At 45.5% G+C, this 23106-nt stretch overlaps 1 protein-coding gene and 1 non-coding gene across 4 annotated transcripts in view; one reads left to right on the forward strand and one right to left on the reverse strand.

Annotated features, from left to right (window-relative positions):
• LOC124615355 (CD109 antigen) overlaps window positions 1-23106 on the forward strand; it is an 840079-nt gene that overhangs the window by 694385 nt on the left and 122588 nt on the right. The window lies entirely within an intron of this gene.
• On the reverse strand, window positions 7863-7937 carry Trnas-cga. The gene has a single exon. It is a non-coding gene; the product is annotated as a tRNA-Ser (tRNA).

A 23106-nucleotide genomic window follows, 5' to 3' on the forward strand; every position in this document is an offset into this window, starting at 1 on the left:
GTTCTTTCAGCTCGCCGAAAGACTGGAAATTGCTTGTTACGAGACCTTCCTTCCTTCTGATCAACATTATTGACGTCTGTGGGGGCTCTGTCAGATAGTTGACGCCGTTACTCAATAGCTGCACACGACATCGCGTTTTGTCCGTGCATCGCCAGAGTTTTGCGGCGAATCTCTGTGTGCAGTTTGGACGTTTCGCCCACAACAGTCGTACTGCCCCACGTTCTTCAGTTCTGAAGTACGTTCCCAGCTCCAGCGCCGTTTCGCTTCCACACTGTGACGCATCTGTCATCCGTATCACGGCACAACTGCGTCTGCTGCAAACCCCGGGACATTTCTGTACTCTCTCGTGACAACGCGCCACCCTTTTCGCGCAGTGGTCTTGACGCTGACCAACACATGTAACTTACTTTCTGAAGTCAAGATGTAACGGAATTAATTACATTTAGCTGCCAGTGGGCACTGATTTATATCAGTGGGGACAGTGGAAAATTTTTGCCAATCTGGGCTTGGAACCCTGGTCTCCTTGTTCACCAGGCTGATGCGCAGACCAATACACGCTCTGGGCAGAGCGGCCACCGCAGCCGCACGGACCACCCTTGCACGCCTTCCGCCAGACCCAAATTCTCAGCTTATCCACCCACCACTGGTGCAGTACCTCTTTCCCATTGTCCGCATTACTCGCGGCATTTCTCTGGTTACCGTGAGAGTTCGAGCGTGGTGTCCACCTGCACTGAAAGGATCGTTGGCCAGCCCCGCCTTAATTATACAGGGTGTTTGAAAAAGGACTTTACAACTTTTAAAATTCATATAAATTAATTCATAGTACCCACAGAGGTGACCGTAGTCTCAATTTGTGGGCAAATGCATCAAGTTTTGTCTCGCGCATTTTGCTGCGAATCACACCATAAGGAGCGGCAGTTGCGTTAAAGATGGCTGCGTTCACTGGATCCGAGCGTGCTAGCTGTGTGTTTTGGTTTGAAGAAGGCGACAGCAGTTCAGCTAATTTCCGTACCAAATACGCTAAAGATCCTCCTAGTAGGCCTACAATTTATGAGTGGCATAAATGGTTTATAGAAACAGCGTGCTAGGTAAGACGTGGGAAGTCATCAGGTCGTCCAAGCACTTCCGACGACGTTGTTCAGCGAGTGAGACAACGTTTCGTCAACAGCCCTACGAAATCGACTTGGCGTGCAGCGTGCATCTCGAGAACTGCAAAATCCCACGTACGACTGTTTGGCGTGTGTTGAGACACCGTACAGATTGACAATCTTACAAGTAATAAAAGACACTCATAAAATTGCTCGCAAGAACTTCTGTGTGGATATGTTAAATCGATTACATGAGGATGAACATATCTTGGACATAATCACTTTTTCTGACGAGTCGACTATCACTTAAGTGGTAAGGTTAACGCACACTACTGTAGGATTTGGGGCAGTGAAAATCAACATCAAACATTGAAACATGTTCATGATAGTCCTAAACTGAACGTTTCTTGTGCACTGAGCAAGAACAAAGTGTACGGTCCCATTTTTTTTCCGTGAGAGGACCATCAATGGGTTACCTGGATATGTTACAACAATTTTTGATACCACAGATCGATGAGGATGACCAAGACGGTGCACCACCCCAATACCTGGCTGACGTCCGGGATTTTCTCAGTGACCGCTTTCCAGGTCAATAGATTGTCCGTGATGCGCCAATTGCTTGACTCCCACGTTCCCCAGACCTGACAACACTCGATTTTTTTTTAAATTATGGGGATTCATCAGGGATATCGTGTTTATACTTCCTGTGCCGGCTTCTCTACCTGAACCTAGAGCAAGAATTTACGCTGCCACTGAGCAAATTGCACCTGCAATGCTACGCTAGTTTGAGAAGAAATTCACTTCCGATGGGATGTGTGCAGGAGATTCAACGGAAGACACATACAACATCTTTAGTTTAAGGTAAAAAAAAACTTGTGTTTCTCTACAAAATAACACTAAACCCAGCTCTGTATCTTATGTCAATAAATTGTTATGAATTTTTAAAGTTGTAAAGTGCTTTTTGAAACACCCTGTATACGTATTGTCTGCTCTTTCGGATGTATCCGAAAGAATAGTGACCACATATATAATTTCTGAAGTTCGTGCATATATTGAGAACTGTCGAGGAGCCTGAAGATGAAGCCAATTAATTTCGAACTCAATAGCATGTAAAACTAACACCGAAGTAAGTGTTTCGTAAGTATTAAACATCAGACGTCACCGTATTTTCGGCCAATGTGGAGGAAAGAAGACATGCACGAGGGTTTTGCCGGGGAAAGCAGTGTAAGATGTCCACTGTGCTCGCAATGTTACGTTGGTACCGGGTTATTCTTGAAGTTACATCAGCGGCGAGTGGCCATCCCTTCCGTGGATTGTCCGTGACCCTCGCTGCATGCGGCAAAAGTGCTCTGGACACTCGAGCGCGGTCTGTTCGCCGTGGTGCACTCGCCGCTGCGTGTGGGTGAGGACAGTGCTCCGCGAATACGTGACGGCGTAAATGTAGTCTTTTTTTCCTGTCGGAAACTGCGCTGTGCGCTTTGCAGTGAGCGGTGAAAATGCGCAGACACACAGGGCGAGCGGGCCGCCGTGTTAATTGAACGCAGCCGGCGACCTCTTTTACGCGCGGCCCCGTCATTTTTTTGCTGGGGCTTCCGGAATTGGCGCCAGGTAATAATACGCTCGCCTTACTGCGGAAGCTCATTCCTGGTCTAGCACGAAGATTACGCCGTGCATATCGGAACAGGAGTCATCAAATCGAAAGTAAGAGCTACACTGTCGAACGCAGTCGGTCGCCGCGGCCACTGCCTTCCGGGTACAGGTGAGCTTCCTGCTTTATGCAGAACACCATTTGCCGCGGCTGTGGGGCGTTCTGTGCCGCTGCCAGTTATTTTTAATAACGCATTCGCGAATTTACATACATTTGCAAAAAGAAGACGGGAAGGACAGTAATTGCGTACATAGATTGGCTCCACAGCGTGGGCGCCGAAAATTGGCCGACAGTATCCCTGTAGGTGGTCGTGTTACTGAGTACATTACGGTTAGATTGCTTCCGTGGGATGCTCTCCAACTGTTCCGTGCTTCTTTGTCAAGTGTGACGTAAATGACTACACAATGCCCAATAACTTGCTCCGTGTTGTAGCACGGAGTTAATAGTGATAGTGAACCGGCACTCGATATGCTACGAAGACGTGTCTGACCACATAGAAAATGTGGAGGCGGCCATATTGTTCGAACGAGGAGATTATTTCGGCGCCGAAGTCCTGGCTCTGAGCACTATGGGACTTAACACCTGAGGTGTTAAAATGTGACTCATCGACGAAAGAAGTAGCTTACAAAACGCTTGTTCGTCCGATTCTTGAGTATTGCTCATCAGTATGGGACCCTTACCAGGTTGGATTAATAGAAGAGATAGACATGATCCAGCGAAAAGCAGCGCGATTCGTCATGGGGACATTTAGTCAGCGCGAGAGCGTTACGGAGATGCTGAACAAGCTCCAGTGGCGGACACTTCAAGAAAGGCGTTACGCAATACGGAGAGGTTTATTATCGAAATTACGAGAGAGCACATTCCGGGAAGAGATGGGCAACATATTACTACCGCCCACATATATCTCGCGTAATGATCACAACGAAAAGATCCGAGAAATTAGAGCAAATACGGAGACTTACAAGCAGTCGTTCTTCCCACGCACAATTCGTGAATGGAACAGGGAAGGGGGGATCAGATAGTGGTACAATAAGTACCCTCCGCCACACACCGTAAGGTGGCTCGCGGAGTATAGATGTAGATGTAGATGTAGGTCATCAGGCCCCTAGAACTTAGAACTACTTAAACCTAACTAACCTAAGGACATCACACACATCCATGCCCGAGGCAGGATTCGAACCTGCGACCGTAGCAGTCGCGCGGTTCCGGACTGAAGCACCTAGAACCGCTCGGCCACCGAGGCCGGCGCCGAAGTACTACTAGAAGCAAAGTGGGAATACGATGGACGTCATTGTTGATAAGAAGACTCTGGAAAATCCAATCATAATCCCAGAATAGACAGTTCTCTCACTTTCTTGATTCAAATGCCTACGCGACGTCTTTGATTCCCCTTGTTGAAACACCTAATTCAGCGGCAGTCCTGCATTAGCGTATACTATGCTTAAGGTTGGCCAACAACTAACTGTTTATGTTGTACTGATTTTTGTTTACTTCTGACTAGTTTTCGGCTATTGGACCATGTTCAGAAAACAACTGACTAGCGTCCGCAAGGAACACCGCGTCTTAAATAAAGTAAACGTTACAAATAAAGATAGTCTACTTGCACAGAATGTTGTGCACCAAACATTGTAAGTTACACTCTGTGTAAATAAACACAATAAATAATTATAATAGACAATTGTAGAGCATGACAGATGTTTAGTGACATTGATTGACAACCGTCTGATTGAACACTACATACTTACGTTGTATAACAAACATGTTTTAGAATGTAAATTACAGTTTAAGCAGTGGACTGTATTAAATACGGTGCATGATTAAAATACATGGTATTACAGTAATACTGTTGTAATGTTAAAGTTCGTTAGGTATCAGGGTAAGGAATATGAAAATCTCGTAGCAGTACGATTCATTGTGACACGCTGTCGGTATGTGGCTACTTGATTACATCATGTGAAGCTTGGAAATGGGGATCTTTTTTGTAATTGATCATTTAGAACCAGGTGGGTATTTTGAGCTAAATGTTTGTTTACCTCAAGTGCGTCTCAGGAGCTTACTTTTCTTCCTTTGTTGGCTATATGTAGCACTTCTGTGCGTTTGGTATGTGTGTCCTTCCTTCAGAAGAGTCTTACCTATTTAATCTCTGGCTGCGTTCGTGTTCCGCCAGCCTACTTGCTGTAGCCCAGCCTGTTTTATCGGTATATATTTTGTTGCGGTCATTGCAAGTAATTTTATAAACACCACTATTAATTAATAAATTGCTCTTGAGTAAGATATGAGTTATAGTGCCTCTTACATAAAAGGGACGTTTTATAATTGCGGGATTTGAGAGTTTTGGCTAATTTGTCAGACAGCTTTCCTAAATGTCGGGTAGTACACCAGTTGGTTTTGAGACTGTTGCCGCTGAGTGGGTATACACATACGGCACGCTGCTTCTTGTGTAAAGTGTTATCAGTTAAGTGAGCGATATAGCCATTGTTGGATGCAGTACATTTAATGGTGTCTTATTATGTTTGAAAACTGTGTTTTCACACTGGTATGGATGTTTGGGTGTTGTGAACGCGAGGGTGTTACCGTGTCCGTTGTTGTGGTTTCTTGTAAATTTTGAAACTGTGTGCCGGCCAGTGTGGCCGTGCGGTTCTAAGCGCTTCAGTTTGGAACCGCGTGACCGCTACGGTCGCAGGTTCGAATCCTGCCTCGGGCATGGATGTGTGTGATGTCCTTAGGTTAGTTAGGTTTAAGTAGTTCTAAGTTCTAGGGGACTGATGACCTCAGATGTTAAGTCCCATAGTGCTCAGAGCCATTTGAACCATTTTTTGAAACTGTGTGTATTCGTGGTGATATGTATGTTAAGGTCTAAGAAGTTAATGGATTTTTCACCATCTCGATGGTGAACTGTGTGTTTTTCTATTGTGGGTTTAGATGTTCTAGGAACGTATTTAGTTCTCTTTTGGTACCAGTCCACAGACACAGTACGTCTTACCAATATTTGATGTTATCACAGAAGTGTTCGTTATATGTGAACAGTTTTTCGAAATCGTCCGTGAAGATTTCTCCTAAAAGAGGGCTGAGGGGAGACCCCATTGCCAAGGCTTCTAGCTGTTTGTACAAATAACCTTAGAATTGAAAATAATTGTGTTGCAGACGTGGCTGGGTGGCCACTGGTCGTACGTCTCTTGCGTGTACATGCGCGGTATCGCTTTCTGCTGTAGAAAAACCCCTGTTTTCTCGGCGTGTCGTCTCGCGACGCCTTTGACTGTTCCCGTAGAATTTGGTTTTAGAACTTCGGCACGTTCGCCTGAGCAAAGATGACGGATAATTTTCAGGCACGTCTAGCAATGGACGACGACCAAATCCGAACGTAGACATGTGGCTCACACGGAGGACGAAACTTAAAGAGTTGTGCCCAAAGCCTTGGGGATGCTCGGACGGCGCGGTTGATAGGGCGTACTTCACAAAAGGAAGGCAACTGAATCTTTCGTGTGAAATTTAATCTGAGGATTCCGATATTCTACCGCAGTTTTAAAAACTAAGACGAATGTATTTTTAAATACTTGTTAACTGAGATGTTCGCTGTAGTCAAATACAGTGTAGGCCAAATACAGGGCCACTAACACTGAATTAATTTATTATTTAATCAAGTGAAATACAGCACATGTGGCCTTCGTGGAAAAAAAGCTATGTGCATTGCTTTGCGCATCCCCCTCTCGCCCCCCCCCCCCATCCCCCACCCACTCTTCCACACACAAACATCCATTGTGTGACGTCATATTCGTCTACCACAGAGAGTACGTCCACACGAGCCAATTACTTCTACTCAAAACATTGCATGTGACCAAGATGTTACCATATTGCCAGTAATTATATTTACATGGAGGCTCGTCATACCAAACATTTCCGGGAAGGTCTTAATGCTAGACAAAGACATACAGTTCAACTGTTACTTGTAATATACTGTTAATTATAGATTTATGAAAATGTGAGCGCAGCCAATTGATGAACTGCAAATTTCATTGAGGAGTACTTCTGTTAGTGAGTTTCTTTGTCAAATTTTTGAATGTTCACCTTCACTTTAACGGATAAGTGAAACAGAAATAAACTTTGTTCGTCTTATATATTCACTACACATTTGTAGCGTAAATGTTTTGGTACAAATTGTGTCCCGCATTATCGAACCATCCGCGAATTTCTCGCTATATGAAGATGTTGTGTGTTCTTTCGGACATGTCCGAAAGAACAGATACCGTCTTCATATAGTTAAGGCTAACCGGCCATTGACCTCCTTCTGTGCGGATGCACACGTATTGCCCGAACTCTTACGGGACTCGGTAAGATTGTCTGCCGCGAGTAATGAGTGTAATGGGCAGGGGCACTAAGAATGTAGTGTGTGGACAGGAAGTTGGAAATGTGGGTCTCACGGGGAGCGTGCAAGGGATAAGTCCCTGCAGTCGCACTATCCTCTATGCCTACGGTGGCTCAGATGGATAGCGTCTGCCAAGTAAGCAGGAGATCCCGGGTTCGAGTCTCGGTCGGGGCACTCATTTTCAACCGTCCCCCTTGATGTATATCAACGCCTGTCCGCAGCGTAAGGTCTTGATTTAATTATCATTTCATTTCTCGCTATAGTATTATCAATACAGAGAAGTGCAACGTGCACACAGAGAGCAGAGCAGAGCCGAGCCGGGTTTAGGCGGTTTTCCCCCACCCGTTCAGGCAAATGCTGGACCGGTCCACAAATCCCGTCTCGGAGAGTACGATACGCAAACACTTAAAATGCGATTCACGCACAGAAAAAAGTTTACAAGGCACACAGATTTGGTGCGAAAGACTTCTATCTCCCTTAAGTTACTTGGACAACTCTGGCGTCAGGCTATACGGCCACGAAGCTAACTAGTAAATAAAGTTTGCCAAATCCTGAAAAATTGGCCCCGTCCTGCACGGGATGAACGCCAGGAAATAGAAGAACAACAACATTGTTATTCGAAACTTGTATGGCGTCACGCAGGTGCCTAGCTACCGCCAGCAGAAAAACCCACGCTCACTTGCTAAATTTCAAGAAAGGGAAACTTGAGTGCCAGTGTGCATAGTGTGCGCTGATATGAAACTTCCTGGCAGATTAAAACTGTGTGCCGGGCCGAGACTCGAACTCGGGACCTTTGCCTTTCGCGGGCAAGTGCTCTACCAACTGAGCTACCCAAGCACGACCAACGCTCCGTCCCCACAGCTTCACTTCTGCCAGTACCTCGTCTCGTCTCAGTTGGTAGAGTACTTGCCCGCGAAAGGCAAAGGTCCCGAGTTCGAGTCTCGTTCCGGCACTTAGTTTTAATCTGCCAGGAAGTTTCGGAAAATTGAGTGGTTGTCCAGTGATGTTTTTGACACGACATTGCGTTCGTACGAACGTAAGTAGTGAACGCGAGGAGTGCGTGGAATGACCAAAAAGCCACACTTACTGCGCTGTAAAATTTCCTAACGATGTGCGTTTCCGTAATTCAAAACGTCGTTCCAGAAATGGTGGTCCACCGTTGGGTAGGAACGCCAGTTCTTCGGATTGAAGAACAAATTAATGGTAGTTGGAGAGTTGCAGGTGTGAGGACTGCTGTCCCTAGATTGGCTCCGGCTGTAAATTCTTCTCGCTCAGCGCCTCCGCGACGTTAATTTACGTAGCGCTGGGAGCGAGAAGACTGACCTAATTACTCCGAAGGAAATTGTGTCTTTCAGCAGACGATTTTCATTACGAGAGGTGTGCGTCATACAATTTTACGATACCATGGTCTCTCTCTCTCTCTCTCTCTCTCTCTCTCTCTCTCTCTCTCTCTGATAGCCTTCCCTCGGTACCCTTTTAGTGGAAGGTGGAGCAGCGAGGAGGGGGCAAGCATTTGCTCCTCGCCTGTGTAGTGCTGCTAGCAACATAAATTCGAAGCAGCTATAAATACAGAGATTGAGACAAGAAGTACCGAACCCACAAACTTTCGTGTGATCAAACTTGGAATTAGCGTATAAATTGACGTAATAAATATGTTGCTGCGGTGTAGAGGCCATTTGCACAAAAATACTAGAGGAAAAATGGTGCAGTTGTAACCTCATTTCCGCACAGCGCTACTCGTCATTTTTTCCGTATTGAGTTCCAGTCGTTGCGAGCTCTAGTTTAGTTCTTATTCCGTAATTTATGTTGTATGTGGGGAGTGTTACCCGAAGCTATCGTATTAAACTTCCGGAAATACGTCACTGAAACATATTGCGGTAATACACTCTTATATTCTCTGCCACCATTATAACCTACGTAAGTACCGTTGAGGCACAGAAACGGCTACAGAAAAAGAATAGCAATGTCCTATGCAGGTCATTCGTAATTTTGTAATAAGAACATGAGAAAGTGTGAAACAACACGGTCCAGTGACATTAATGTGAGCACCTGTCAGAAGCCTGAATAACGACCATTTGCGACGCGCTTTGCGCAGGAAGCGTGTTGGTAAGATTTGGGAAATTACCAACAAGGATGTGGGGCCGTGGCGACTCCAGTGCCGTGAGGCTATGTTTCTCGATTGTTGATCCATGGCGCGAACAGCCCGATTGAGGTGGTCCCACAGGTTCTCCAGCGTGTCTAAATCGTGGGAACTCGGTTGCCTGGGGAGTACGGCAAACTCATCCTGGTGCTCTCCGAAGCACGCACGTGCACTTGGAGGCGTGTGACATGTTGCATTGACCTGCTGGTAGATGCCATTCTGCTGAGGAAAAACGAACTGCGTGCAGGGGTGGACGTGGTCCCCGAGAATAGATGGATACTTGTGTTGATCCATTGTGGCTTCCAGAATGACGGCCGGCCGCGGTGGCCGAGCGGTTCTAGGCGCTTCAGTCGGGACCCGCGCGACTGCTACGGTGGCAGGTTCGAATCCTGCCTCGGGCATGCATGTGTGTGTCTTTAGGTTAGTCAGGTTTAAGTAGTTCTAAGTAGGGGACTGATGACCTCAGATGTTAAGACCCTTAGTGCTCAGAGCCATTTGAACCGGAATGACGAGATCACCCAGGCAATGCATGGAAAGCATTTTCCAGACCATCTACATCTACATCCATACTCCGCAAGCCACCTGACGGTGTTTGGCGGAGGGTACTTTTGAGTACCTCTATCGGTTCTCCCTTCTATTCCAGTCTCGTATTGTTCGTGGAAAGAAGGATTGTCGGTATGCCTCCGTGTGGGCCCTAATCTCTCTGATTTTTATCCTCATGGTCTCTTCCCGAGATATACTTAGGAGGGAGCAATATACTGCTTGACTCCTCGGTGAAGGTATGTTCTCGAAACTTCAACAAAAGCCCGTACCGAGCTGCTAAGCGTCTCTGTCGCAGAGTCTTCCATTGGAGTTTATCTATCATCTCCGTAACGCTTTGGCGATTACTAAATGATCCTGCAACGGATCCCACACCGGTGACCAGTATTCAAACAGGGGGCGAACAAGTGTATTGTGACTTACTTCCTTTGTTTTCGGATTTCATTTCCTTAGGATTCTTCCAATGAACCAGTCTGGCATCTGCGTTACCGACGGTTAATTTTATGTGGTCATTCCATTTTAAATCACTCCTAATGCCTACTCCCAGATAATTTATGGAATTAATTGTCTCCAGTTGCCGACCTGCTATTTTGTAGCTAAATGATAAATGATCTTTCTTTCTATGTATTCGCAGCACATTATAGTTGTCTACATTCAGATTCAGTTGCCATTCCCTGCACCATGCGTCAATTCGTTGCAGATCCTCCTGCATTTCAGTACAATTTTCCATTGTTAGAACCTCTCGATATACTACAGTGTCATCCGCAAAAAGCCTCAGTGAACTTCCGGGTCATTTATATATATTGTGGATAGCAACGGTCCTACGACACTCTCCTGTGGCGCACCTGAGATCACTATTACTTCGGAAGACTTCTCTCCATTGAGAATGACATGCTGCGTCCATTGAGAATGACATGCTGCGTTCTGTTATCTAGGAACTCTTCAATCCAATCACACAATTGGTCTGATAGTCCATATGCTTTTCCTTTGTTCATTAAACGACTGTGCGGAACTGTATCGAACGCCTTACGGAAGTCAAGAAACACGGCATCTACCTGGGAACCCGTGCCCATGGCCCTCTGAGTCTCGTGGACGAATAGCGCGAGCTGAGTTTCACACGATCGTCTTTTTTGAAACCTATGCTGATTCCTACAGAGTAGATTTCTGGTGTCCAGAAAAGTCATTATCCTCGAACATAATACTTGTTCCAAAATTCTACAACTTATCGACGTTAGAGTCTATAGTTCTGCACGTCCGTTCGACGTCCCATCTTGAAAATAGGGATGACATGTGCCCTTTTCCAGTCTTTTGGAACGCTACGCTCTTCTACAGACTTACGGTACACCGCTGCAATAAGGGGGGCACGTTCCTTCGCGTACTCCGTGTAAAATCGAACTGGTATCCCATCAGGCCCAGCGGCCGGCCTTCCCTCTTTTGAGCGATTTAAATTGCAGCCGTAACGCTCCTTCCTCCTGCCTGCAGCCTTCGTCGATAGCTGGAGGGCCGTACACGTGAATGGCCGTGTGGCCGATGGAACATGACACGTGATTCATCCGAAAAGGCCATCCATCACCACTCGGTGGACGTTCACTTGCGGTACTCGCGTGCAAATTTCCGAATTCGTCACCAGTGGACAGCGGTCAGCATGGGTGCATGAACCAGGCGCTTGCTACGGAGGCCCATTCGCTGCAACATTTCCCGAACAGTCGTTGGCTCATGTGGGCGGTCAGCTGCTCGAGCGTTGCACCTCTGTTCGCCTGTACACACGTCCGCAGTCGTCGTCTAGCCCTGTCATCTGAGGCCCGTGGTACACTGCAGTTGCCTCGGCGCCGGTTTTGGATAGTGAAATTAACCGTGTCGGAAATGCACCCTTGGCCCGAGAGCCAATGATCGTGTCTATTTGAACGTCAGATAAATCGCTACGGTTCCGCATTACATCAGTGGCTGCACAGTTCTCCACGTCCCCCCGACACGCTGTATGTACCGCTCACTGCTAGTAGTGCTGCCACATGCCGTCTGTGGGTGGTTGTTGCGCGTTGACGTCGAACAGAGGTCGTGGTCACGTTATTGTGACTGCACGGCGTGAGACTGTTTCATTTGCTCATTGTCTCCTGCTCTGTCCTCCTCCATCACCGTATCCCGAAAATTGCAGTCATTTCATTTAGACCTTTAACGTTTATGCCGCGCGGCCTCCTGACGTCCGCTTGCGTCACCTGCTTCAGCAGCTGCAGTTCACACTTGCTGCCACTTTCTGGATGGGGGTGAGCCCTTCACCACCTTGGCTTCAGGCACAGGTTTGTGTTCATTTTGACCGCAGCTCGTTCCCGAAGGATTCGACTCCCGAGCTGACCTATCGCTGCAAATTTCTCGAACTTCGCTCACAACTTGCCGAAAGCATATTTTTGTACACTGATGGTTCTAAGTCCGCCCACGGTGTTGGTTGTGCTTTTGTCGTCGGGGCTGATACGTTTCAATACCGGCTTATCGACCAGCGCAAAATTTTTACCGCAGAGCTTTTTGCCCTCTATCTTGCTGTTCAATACGTCCGGAAACACCAGCTCACCCGCTGTGTGATCTGCTCCCAGTGCTCTTCGAAGTCTGGATGATCTAGATCCAGTTCACCCCATCGTTCGGCAGATCCCAGGACTGCCTGCATTTGTTCCCGGATGGGGGAGCCCAAGTGATGTTCATGTGGGTTCCTGGCCATGTTGGTGCGTGGGAATGACGCTGCTGATGCTGCAGCCAAGGTCGCAGTCCATCTCGGTCGGCCCGCCTCTTACTCCGTAGAATTTTCTCTATTGGCATATCACGTAACTTTGGCATGACCATTGGCGCTCCCTTCATGGGAACAAACTCAGAGAAGTCAAACCTCTCCCAACAGCCTGGTCGACTTCCTCCCGGCCGTCTCGCCGTGAGGAAGTAATGTTGGCTCTGTTGCGAATAGGGCACTGCCGCTGTAGTCGCCGCCATTTGTTGAGTGGCAACACTGCACCCAGCTGTCCTTTCTGTAGCCACCCATTAACGGTCCGACATTTCCTGATTCTCTGCACCTATTTTAGCCACTTATGTCGCAGGGTCGGGCTACCGCCCGCTTTGCCGGAGATTTTAGCGGATGACGTGCGAGCTGTGGCTCGCGTTTTAAGTTTTTTTTAAAAAGCAGTATTATGGCAAAAGAGATTTGGTTTCTACCTGGTGACTTGGGTGTCTTGTCGGCGTCTTTTAGATACTCTTGACGTTTTAGATTTGTTTTTTTCTTCCTTTCTGTATTGTACTTCGCAACAGTTTCTTACCCTCGCGGTCCCACCATTCTATGGTTCTATACTGCGTACTTATGACCTTAGTTGTTTTGCGCCCTACAACCCCCTCCCCCCCCCCCCCAAAAAAAAAATTGTTGCTGATTCGTAATCAGAGGAGGCGGCACTGTTTAACGTCAATTTTGTTTTCCGGATGGGTGTTTCTTTTGCCCCGGCTGTATTAGCTTTCACATTCTACGTGCTACCGTTAGCTGTGATACACAACTTAGGAGACACTTTCAAGTAAAGGTTGCACGACTTCCAGGGCTAGTCAAAAAGTTTTTAGTTATTGCTACGAAAGTATGAAGGTGCGACCACAAAATGGTTATGATGTTATGCCTTGTGTTGTTATTCGCCCTTCGATGCGATACTTATTTCCCAGGGATGGGTGACATGGCGGAAATGAATGCCGCAGCAGTGAGCATTGTAGCTGTTGAGGAAACGCTGCACGACCAACACTGGCTCGACTTAATGCCTCGAATGCATGCCACGCAACGCTGTCTCCACCCGAGGAAAGAGGTCGGAGCCGCTGGGTGGGCGCGTGAGGACGACACGGCGACCGAGCAGCTGATGCGGCCGTGCGTGTTCCGTGCTGCGGAACCCAGAGAGCCGCCCGCCCCTCGCACGTTCTCCCGGGACGCTTCTTCTCGACAGCGTCAGCTGGTTTCCGGCAGTGTGTGATCCTGTGACGGGTCCCCCTTACGGCCATGATATGTCGCCACCAGACCACGGCAGCCCTAAAAACGACCCTCAGCGTCACGTTGCTCGATGTTAGTCTGCGTCTACATCTTCCTCGGCGATGTGTGCACAGCTCGCGTCTCTCCCTTGTCACGGGGCTGTACCACTCGTCCGTGGCGACTGGCCGGTTCGGGAAGTCGCCCAGACGGACCCAGAAGGCCAGGGTAGCTGCCTCGGTCAGGAGGGTTTCTTCCGTCGCCGAACCCAGCGGGCTTCGACTTCAAAATGTCTTCCGGTGTCCTGAAAGTGTGTGAATTCCTAAGAGACCGAACCGCTGAGGTCATCAGTCCGTAGACTTACACACTACTTAAACTAACTTATGCTAAGAACAACACACACACACACACACACACACACACACACACACACACACACACACGCCCGAGGGAGGACTCGAACCTGCGGCGGGAGGGACCGCGCAATTAGTGACATGGCGCCTCTAACCGCGCGGCCCGGTTTCCTGAAAAATGATCCACCATAATTTCAGTTTTTCCACAATTGCCTCGATACTCATAGGTCGGTTTTTTAACACCAGTATCTCCACTTTACAGCCCCTAGAGTAAATTAGTTTTAAAACGTCATTACTATTATCACTATTTGGTAACGCCGTAATTCTGATTATATAAATCAGTACCAGTAATACCATTTTTTTGAATAGTAATATTAATACGTGACACAATGTGCTAGAGATTATAGCTTGTGAAACGAATTCGTGAACATCTTCCTTACATAGTCCACCCGCTACGCAGTGGACGGACTATGGTAGTCTGTACCATGCATCTATAACAGTAAAATTGAGACACACATGCTGAAATGCTGAAATGTCTCATTAAAACGCTTTCTCAGTGTCTACGAAGTTTCCGCGATGCATCAGAAATTCCATCGTTATTCACTTCGCAGCAGTAAACAAACTAATTGACGGTACAACAAAACGGTAACAATGTCATCGCTACTACATTGCTGTAGGCCCTGCACTATTATTATTATTATTATTATTATTTTATTTCTTCTTTCCTTTCTCAGACGTTATTTCTGGTTAAAAATGGAAAGTGACGCGGGCCTTGATCAAGCGTGACTTCCTTTTAACTGTACGGTATATGTGACATTGCATTTAGGAACTTTCGGGTAATTGAACATGTATCAATAATTACAGATTTCGGTAGTTGTATATATACATTTGGATTTAGCTGTATTGCATTGATGTACTGGTGGATATTGTATGGTATGACTCCTGTAGTTGATAGTATAATTGGTATAATGTCAACTTTACCCTGATGCACATGTCCTGGACTTCCTCAGCCAGTTGTATGTATTTTTCAATTTTTTCTCCTGTTTTCTTCTGTATATTTGTTGTATTGGGTATGGATATTTCGATTAGCTGTGTTAATTTCTTCTTTTTATTGGTGAGTATGATGTCAGGTTTGTTATGTGGTGTTGTTTTATCTGTTACAATGGTTCTGTTCCAGTATAATTTGTATTCATCATTCTCCAGTACATTTTGTGGTGCATACTTGTATGTGGCAACGTGTTGTTTTATTAGGTTATGTTGTATGGCAAGTTGTTGTTGTATTATTTTTGCTACATTGTCGTGTCTTCTGGGGTATTCTGTATTTGCTAGTATTGTACATCCGCTGTTTCTATTTGTTGTTTGAAAAGTCTACATTTATCTGTTGTGGTATTGGGATCTTTAATAATATGCTTGCTGTAGTATCTGGTGTTTATTTTTTGATCATATATTGCAATCATGAATCCTTCCGTCTCACTGTATATATTGCCTTTTCTTAGCCATGTGTTGGATGCGTCTTGATCGATGTGTGGCTGTGTTAGATGATACAGGTGCTTGCCATGTAGTGTTTTCTTTTTCCAGTTTACTTTCTTCGTATCTGTTGATGTTATGTGATCTAAAGGGTTGTAGAAGTGGTTATGAAATTGCAGTGGTGTAGCCGATGTATTTTATGAGTGATTGCTTTGTGTATTTTGCTAGTTTCTGCTCGTTCTATAAAGAATTTTCCTAAATTGTCTACCTGTCCATAATGTAGGTTTCTGGTGTCGATAAATCCCCTTCCTCCTTCCTTTCTGCTTAAAGTGAATCTTTCAGTTGCTGAATGTATGTGATGTATTATATATTTGTGGCATTGTGATCGTGTAAGTGTATTGAGTGCTTCTAGGTCTGTGTTACTCCATTTCACTACACCAGATGAGTAGGTCAATATTGGTATAGCATAAGTATTTATAGCTTTTGTCTTTTTTCTTGCTGTCAATTCTGTTTTCAGTATTTTTGTTAGTCTTTGTCTATATTTTTCTTTTAGTTCTTCTTTAATATTTGTATTATCTATTCCTATTTTTTGTCTGTATCCTAGATATTTATAGGCATCTGTTTTTTCCATTGCTTCTATGCAGTCGCTGTGGTTATCCAATATATAATCTTCTTGTTTAGTGTGTTTTCCTTTGACTATGCTGTTTTTTTACATTTTTCTGTTCCAAAAGCCATATTTATATCATTGCTGAATACTTCTGTTATCTTTAGTAATTGGTTGAGTTGTTGTTTTGTTGCTGCCAGTAGTTTTAGATCATCCATGTATAGCAAATGTGTGATTTTTGTGTTGGTATGTTCCAGTAATATTGTATCCATAATTTATATTATTTAGCATGTTGGATAGTGGGTTCAGAGCAAGGCAGAACCAGAATGGACTTAATGAGTCTCCTTGGTATATTCCACGCTTAATCTGTATTGGCTGTGATGTCACATTATTTGAATTTGTTTGGATATTAAATGTGGTTTTCCAATTTTTCATTACTATGTTTAGGAACTGTATCAATTTAGGATTTACTTTGTATATTTCCAATATTTGTAGTAACCATGAGTGGGAGTACACTGTCAAAAGCTTGTTGGTAATCAATGTATGAAGCTTTTTGGTAATCAATGTATGCGTAGTGTAGCGACCTTTGTCTAGTTTTAGCTTGGTATGTCACCTCTGCATCTATTATCAGTTGCTCTTTACATCCTCGTGCTCCTTTGCAACAGCCTTTTTGTTCTTCATTTATAATTTTGTTCTGTGTTGTATGTGTCATTAATTTTTGTGTAATGACTGCGGTTAATATTTTGTATATTGTTGGTAGGCATGTTATGGGGCGATATTTAGCTGGGTTTGCTATGTCTGCTTGATCTTTAGGTTTCAGATAAGTTATTCCAGGTGTAAGTGTATCAGGGAATGTGTATGGGTCTGCAATGTAACTGTTAAGTAATTTAGTTAGATGTGAATGTGTTCAGGTGAACTTCTTTAGCCAGAAATTTGCTATTTTTTCTCTTCCAGGGGTTTTCCAACTGTGAGTAGAATTAATTGCTCGGGTGACTTCATGTTGCAATATTATCACTTCAGGCATTTGTGGTATCATCTTGTATGTGTCTTTTTCTGCTTGTATCCACCGTGCATGCCTGTTATGTTGTACCGGGTTTGACCATATGTTGCTCCAGAAGTGTTCCATGTCTGTTATGTTTGGTGGATTGTCTATTTTAATGTGTGTGTTATCGATTGTCTGTAAATTTCTTTTGGTTTGTGTTGAATGTTTGGTTTTGTTTCCTTCTATTTTCACTTTTTTTTTGTATCTTCTAAGTCGTTTGGCCAATGCTTGTAGTTTCTGCTTCTATTCATCGAATTGTTCTATCGCTTCTTGTTGTGAGAGTTTACATAACCTTTTTGGTTTTTTGTCTGATATTTCATTTCTTATAAATTGTGTTAGCTGTACGATGTCTTTTCTCAGTTTTTCTATTCTGATCTGTAGCCTGTGTTGCCATACTGGTTTTGTGGGTTTCTTCTGTGTGTTGGTTGGTTCTGATCTCTGCCTAGTGTGTATATTTAGTGTAGTAAGTGCTCCTACATAAACCAGTAGTTGTAACTCTTCCATAGTTGTATTTTCATTTATTTTGTTGTGTATGATTGTGTTGATAGTTGTTATTGTTGTTTCGACTTGTGGGTAATTTGGTGGTCTATGGAAGAATGGTCTAATGTCTGTGTTTGTGTCTTTTGTGTTCTATATATGTCAGCTGAAATTTTTCTTCTATACCTAACATGTGTGTCACATTGTGTTCTATTTGTGCTTGTTCTGGTGGCTGTCTTAAGATTTCGTTTTCCTCTGATTGTTTAACTGATGTGTGTTCTTCTTTGTTTGTTTGCCCTGGGATGTTTGAGTCCATTACTGTATTTTCTTCTTCTTCTGATTGCACATTATTTTGTTCCAGTATTTGTTGTACTTGTTGTTTGATGTTTTCTAATTCTGACTGGGGTATCCTGTTATTTTTGATTATTACACGAATCTGATCAGCTAGTCGTTGTTCTGTTAAAATTTTTAATTCTCGGTATCTGGTAATAAATGTTGTGTATACTTGTGATCTGTTTCCAGTTGTGTTGCTTCCTAAGTCTGTTGCTTGGTAGTAACAGAACATGAGGTGTCGGTTAACTTCATCTGACCATCTCATCCTCTGTCTTTGTTTTCCATCTAGAGTGGTTGCAGGAAGCATATCCTGCAAAACACCTCTATTTGGATTTAAATCATTTTCCGTGTGGCTAGCAGTGTCGTTACCATTGTGGACGGGAATAGGGTTCAAGCGTCGTCCCCGACCATGACAGCGGTTGTCCGAGGCTTCATTAGTTCTGTCCTGAACCAACTAATCACACTAAAAGGGGGGGGGGGGTTAGCCCTATTAGTGGTTTGTTCTTTTCGTCGCCTTTTACGACTGGCAGAACATACCGAAGGCCTATCCTTTTCCCGGGACTCCACAGGGTTTATTATTATTATTATTATTATTATGCGATTATTAGTGGGAGTGCACAGATAATGAGCATTGATAACCTGAAGTCTACAAATTTGCGCCTTCTCAGAAGTAACGAATCCAGCAATCAAGTGATTTCAAAACAGTAGCCCCAAGTTTGTATTTTTAATTTGCTTGATTTTAAATATGGCTTTTCACGGTGCAGGTGGATCATGTATCGCCAGGAAGTGGGTTTTGTAACAAGTGTTTGCTCTCATTGTGGACAGTTATCTTCCTTTTCGGAGAATGAAATGCAGGTAGTACTCACGACGCATTGAGAATTCCTTCACCATTCTATTAGAAAATTAGAAAAAAGGTTGTTACAAGTAGACAATACCAACTGCCTCGCTGATATAGAAATAAAACACCTACAAAAAGTATCATTTATGTTTCGTCATTTTAAAAATGAAAGTGTTTGAAGAAAATAATTTTTTATTTTAAAGTTTAGGTAGGGTTAATGTTGATCGTTATGATGCGACGGAAAAATGGGCTGGGGTACTAGCTAATACCTGATGGCACTCATGGGCAATGAATGGTCCCAGAAAAGTTGAGAACCACCGCACTGCTGCCTGTACGGCGTACTCACAGGCTGAGAGCACCTGACGTAGCAGTCGGCGTGGGATGGGTGTTTGTAAACTGCGAGTGATGAACGATTCGTGGTAGTCTTCTCAGATACAGATTTATTCCACGTGTATATTAATTACAAGGTGCGAGCCATTCGTAATCATAGGAAGCAAGTAGTAATTAGAGAAGAAAGTAACGTCAGATAATACGTAACAAAGCAGACACGCAGAATATTTGTGTAGTTTCACTATGTCTCCGCGTTCACGCAAGTAGCACGAGTCATTACATGATTCCCTCTTCCCCCCCCCCCCCCCCCCCCCCAGGCGTAGCCACCCGACTGTCACTCTTCTTTTGTCAGGGACGCCTGCTGAGGGCTGGGCAAGCTTGGCGTTGTCTTCTGCACGATAATCTCCGCTGTCTGTCGTGATGTGTGAGCAAAGCGACACGCAGAAGCATCTTCAGTAATGCCATCTTCGCTTTTCGTAACTGGTGGCGTCTTGCGCATCGAGAAATGCAGGTTTGATCCAGTCAAGGGAAACTGTAGTCGGCACACCATGAATGTAAACTCTGAACATGTGTCGTCTCCACTTAATAACTTAATACTGCATATGGTCGTCATACGGTGGCTGAAGTTGTTTGCGAACCGAGTCATTGAGCAAAAATACTTGTGTTCAGGTGTCTACGTCTGCGAAAACGAATGGACGTACACTGTGAGATCAAAAGTATCCGGACACCTGGCTGAAAATGACAAGTTCGTGGCGCCCTCCATTGGTAATGCTGGAATTCAGTATGGTGTTGGCCCACCCTTAGCCTTGATGACAGCTTCCACTCTCGCAGGCATACGTTTAGTCAGGTGCCTGAAGGTTTCTTGGGGAATGGCAGCCCATCCTTCACAGAGTGCTGCACTGAGAAGAGGTATCGATGTTGGTCGATGAGGCCTGACACGTAGTCGGCGTTCCAAAACATCACAGGCCTCTGTGCTGGCCAGTCCATTGCAGGGGTGTTATTGTCGTGTAACCACTCCGCCACAGGCCGTGCATTATGAACAGGTGCTCGATCGTGTTGAAAGATGCAGTCTCCATCCCCGAATTCCTCTTCAACAGTGGGAAGCAAGAAGGTGCTTAAAACATCAATGTAGGACTGTGCTATGATAGTGCCACGCAAAAAACAAGGGATGCAGGCCCCCTCCACAAAAAACACGACCACACTATAACAGCACCGCCTCCGAATTTTACTGTTGGCATTGTACACGCTGGCAGATGACGTTCACCGGGCATTCGCCATACCCTCACCCTGCCATCGGATCGCCTCATTGTGTATCGTGATTCGTCACTCCACACAACGTTTTCTCACTGTTCAATCGTCCGGTGTTTATGCTCCTTACACCAAGCGAGGCGCAGTTTGGCATTTACGGCGTGATGTGTGGCTTATGAGCAGCTGCTCGACCATGAAATCCTAGTTTTCTCACCACCCGCCTAACTGTCATAGTACTTGCTGTGGATCCTGATGCAGTTTAGAATTCCTGTGTGACAGTCTGGATAGATGTTTGCCTATTACACATTAGACCGTCTTCGACTGTCGGTGGTCTCTGTCGGTCAACAGACGAGGTCGGTCTGTACTCTTTTGTGCTGCACGTGTCCCTTCACCATCACATTGGTAACAGTGGAACTACGGATGTTTGGGATTATGGGAATCTCCCGTACGGAAGTATGATACAAGTGACACCCAATCACCTGACCACGTTCAAAGTCCGTGAGTTCCGCGGAGCGCCCCATTCTGCTCTCTCACGATGTCTAATGACTACTGAGGTCGCTGATATGGAGTACCTGGCAGTGGGTGGCAGCACAATGCACCTAATATGAAAGACGTATGTTTTTGGGGGCGTCCTGATACTTTTGATAACATAGTGTATATGCGCTCTCAATTCAACCGCAAAATTCGACAACGCTACATTGTCATCTGTCTCATCGTACATGAATTCTGCCAGCAGTCGTAATGTTTGACCGTAGACGAGTTTGGTTGCCGTGGCCATAAGAGCACACTTGAAGGATGTTCGCAGCCCAAGGAGCACAATAGGCAGTGCCCCGGTCTGCTTTCTTGCGACGTGACGCCGTTGAGCTGACGATATAGGCCGTCGACCGTGCCTTTTCCCGCAGGGTGGTAGGTCGTGGTGTGTAGGGTTTAACAGCTGATAATGTTGCCAGTGCCTTGGAAAGATAAGCTTCGAATTGACGTCCTCGGTCAGTAGTGATGCGTAAAGGCACGCCAAATGGAGCGATCCCCCCACGAAAGACTGTCTGCGCTACCGTCTCCACTGCGTTATCTGTCACTAGGAACGCTTCTGGCCACCTGGTGAATCGGTCCAATATTGAGAGGCAGTAAGCTGTAGTCTTCGGAAACTACGAGAGGACCTACAATGTCAGCGTTGATATGTTCAAATCGTTGGTTAGAAGGTACAAATGCGCCCAGTGGTGTCTTGACATGTCGCCAGAATTTATTCCTTTGACATGCCGTGCAGCTCTTGACAAGTGCTTTGCAGTCCTTGCGCAGTCAGGGCCATACAAAATTTTGCCTAGTTGGAAACTGTTACGGTACAAAATTAATGATCGTGGAAGTCTCTCAGTACAGTCTGGCATTTATTTCAGGTGTGATTAGCTGGCGTAGTTTGTCCCGATTTTTGCGCAAGCAACGTCCGTAATTCCTCGCCCTCTTGCGCATGTGCAAGAGCATCGACACTTACGGCTGTAGCTTTCGTTTCGACCCGTGCTGTTGTATGCCCTGTACGTTCAAGGTTTCAACACGAGTTAGAGCATCTGCTGGCACATTACAGTTGCTTTGTACATAAACAATACGGGTTCAAAATCGACCAATGTAGTCTAATTGCCTCAGCTGTTCTGGGGAGCCGGCCGCTGTGGCCGAGCGGTTCTAGACGCTTCAGTCCGGAACCGCGCAGCTACTACAGTCGCAGGTTCGAATCCTGCCTCGGGCAGGATGTGTGTAATGTCCTTAGGTTGGTTAGGTTTAAGTAGTTGTAAGCCTAGGTGACTGATGACCTCAGAAGTCTCGTAGTGCTCAGAGCCATTTGAACCATTTTTTGTTTTGGAAATGTCTTGCTCGGCTTCACCTTAAAAGTCAAAGGCTTGTGGTCTGTATAAATACGAAGTTGTCGGCCTTCCAAGTAATGTTTGAATTTTCTGATAGCAGCGTGCGCAGCATTTAATTCACGGCCGTACGTCGCCCGCCGTTGTTGGGATGGTGACAGCTTGTGGCTGTAAAACGCTAGTGGTCGCCAGCAATGGTCTGCCGACTGTATTATTGTGCTGGCTGTACTGGTCCAGTAGCGGTAGTGTAGTGTCTGCTGTTATCTTTACGGGCGGGAAAGCAGAGTCTGTTTCGCTCGTCCACAGTAATTTGTCGTTCAGTTTTGGTGCTCCCTTAAGAAGTTCATTCAGTGGATCTGTGATTGGAAATGAAGCACTCGTAAAGATTTGCGACACTCAGAAAGAAAGCGAGGAAACTCTGAGCGATTATGGTTTTTATTCTATCTTGAGGAGGGAGGCTGCCATTTGTGTCTACAGCGTATCGCAGGAAATGAACTTACGTTGCCGTCAAAACACCGCATAGACGTCCCGCCTGAAATGATCCACGTGAAGTAAGTGAACTCTCTACCTTTGCTGTCTCACACTGCTGGTTTGCATTATCGTGGAACCGAGGGAGGTGGCGCAGTGGCTAGCACACTGGACTCGCATTCGGGAGGACGACGGTTCAATCCCGTGTCCGGCCATCCTGATTTAGCCGGCCGGCCGGCCGGCGTGGCTGAGTGGTTCTAGGCGCTACAGTCTGGAACCGCGCGACCGCTACGGTCGCAGGTTCGAATCCTGCCTTGGGCATGGATGTGTGTGATGTCCTTTGGTTTGTTAGG

Source organism: Schistocerca americana, chromosome 5 (genome assembly GCF_021461395.2).
Source record: "Schistocerca americana isolate TAMUIC-IGC-003095 chromosome 5, iqSchAmer2.1, whole genome shotgun sequence".
NCBI lineage: Eukaryota > Metazoa > Arthropoda > Insecta > Orthoptera > Acrididae > Schistocerca > Schistocerca americana.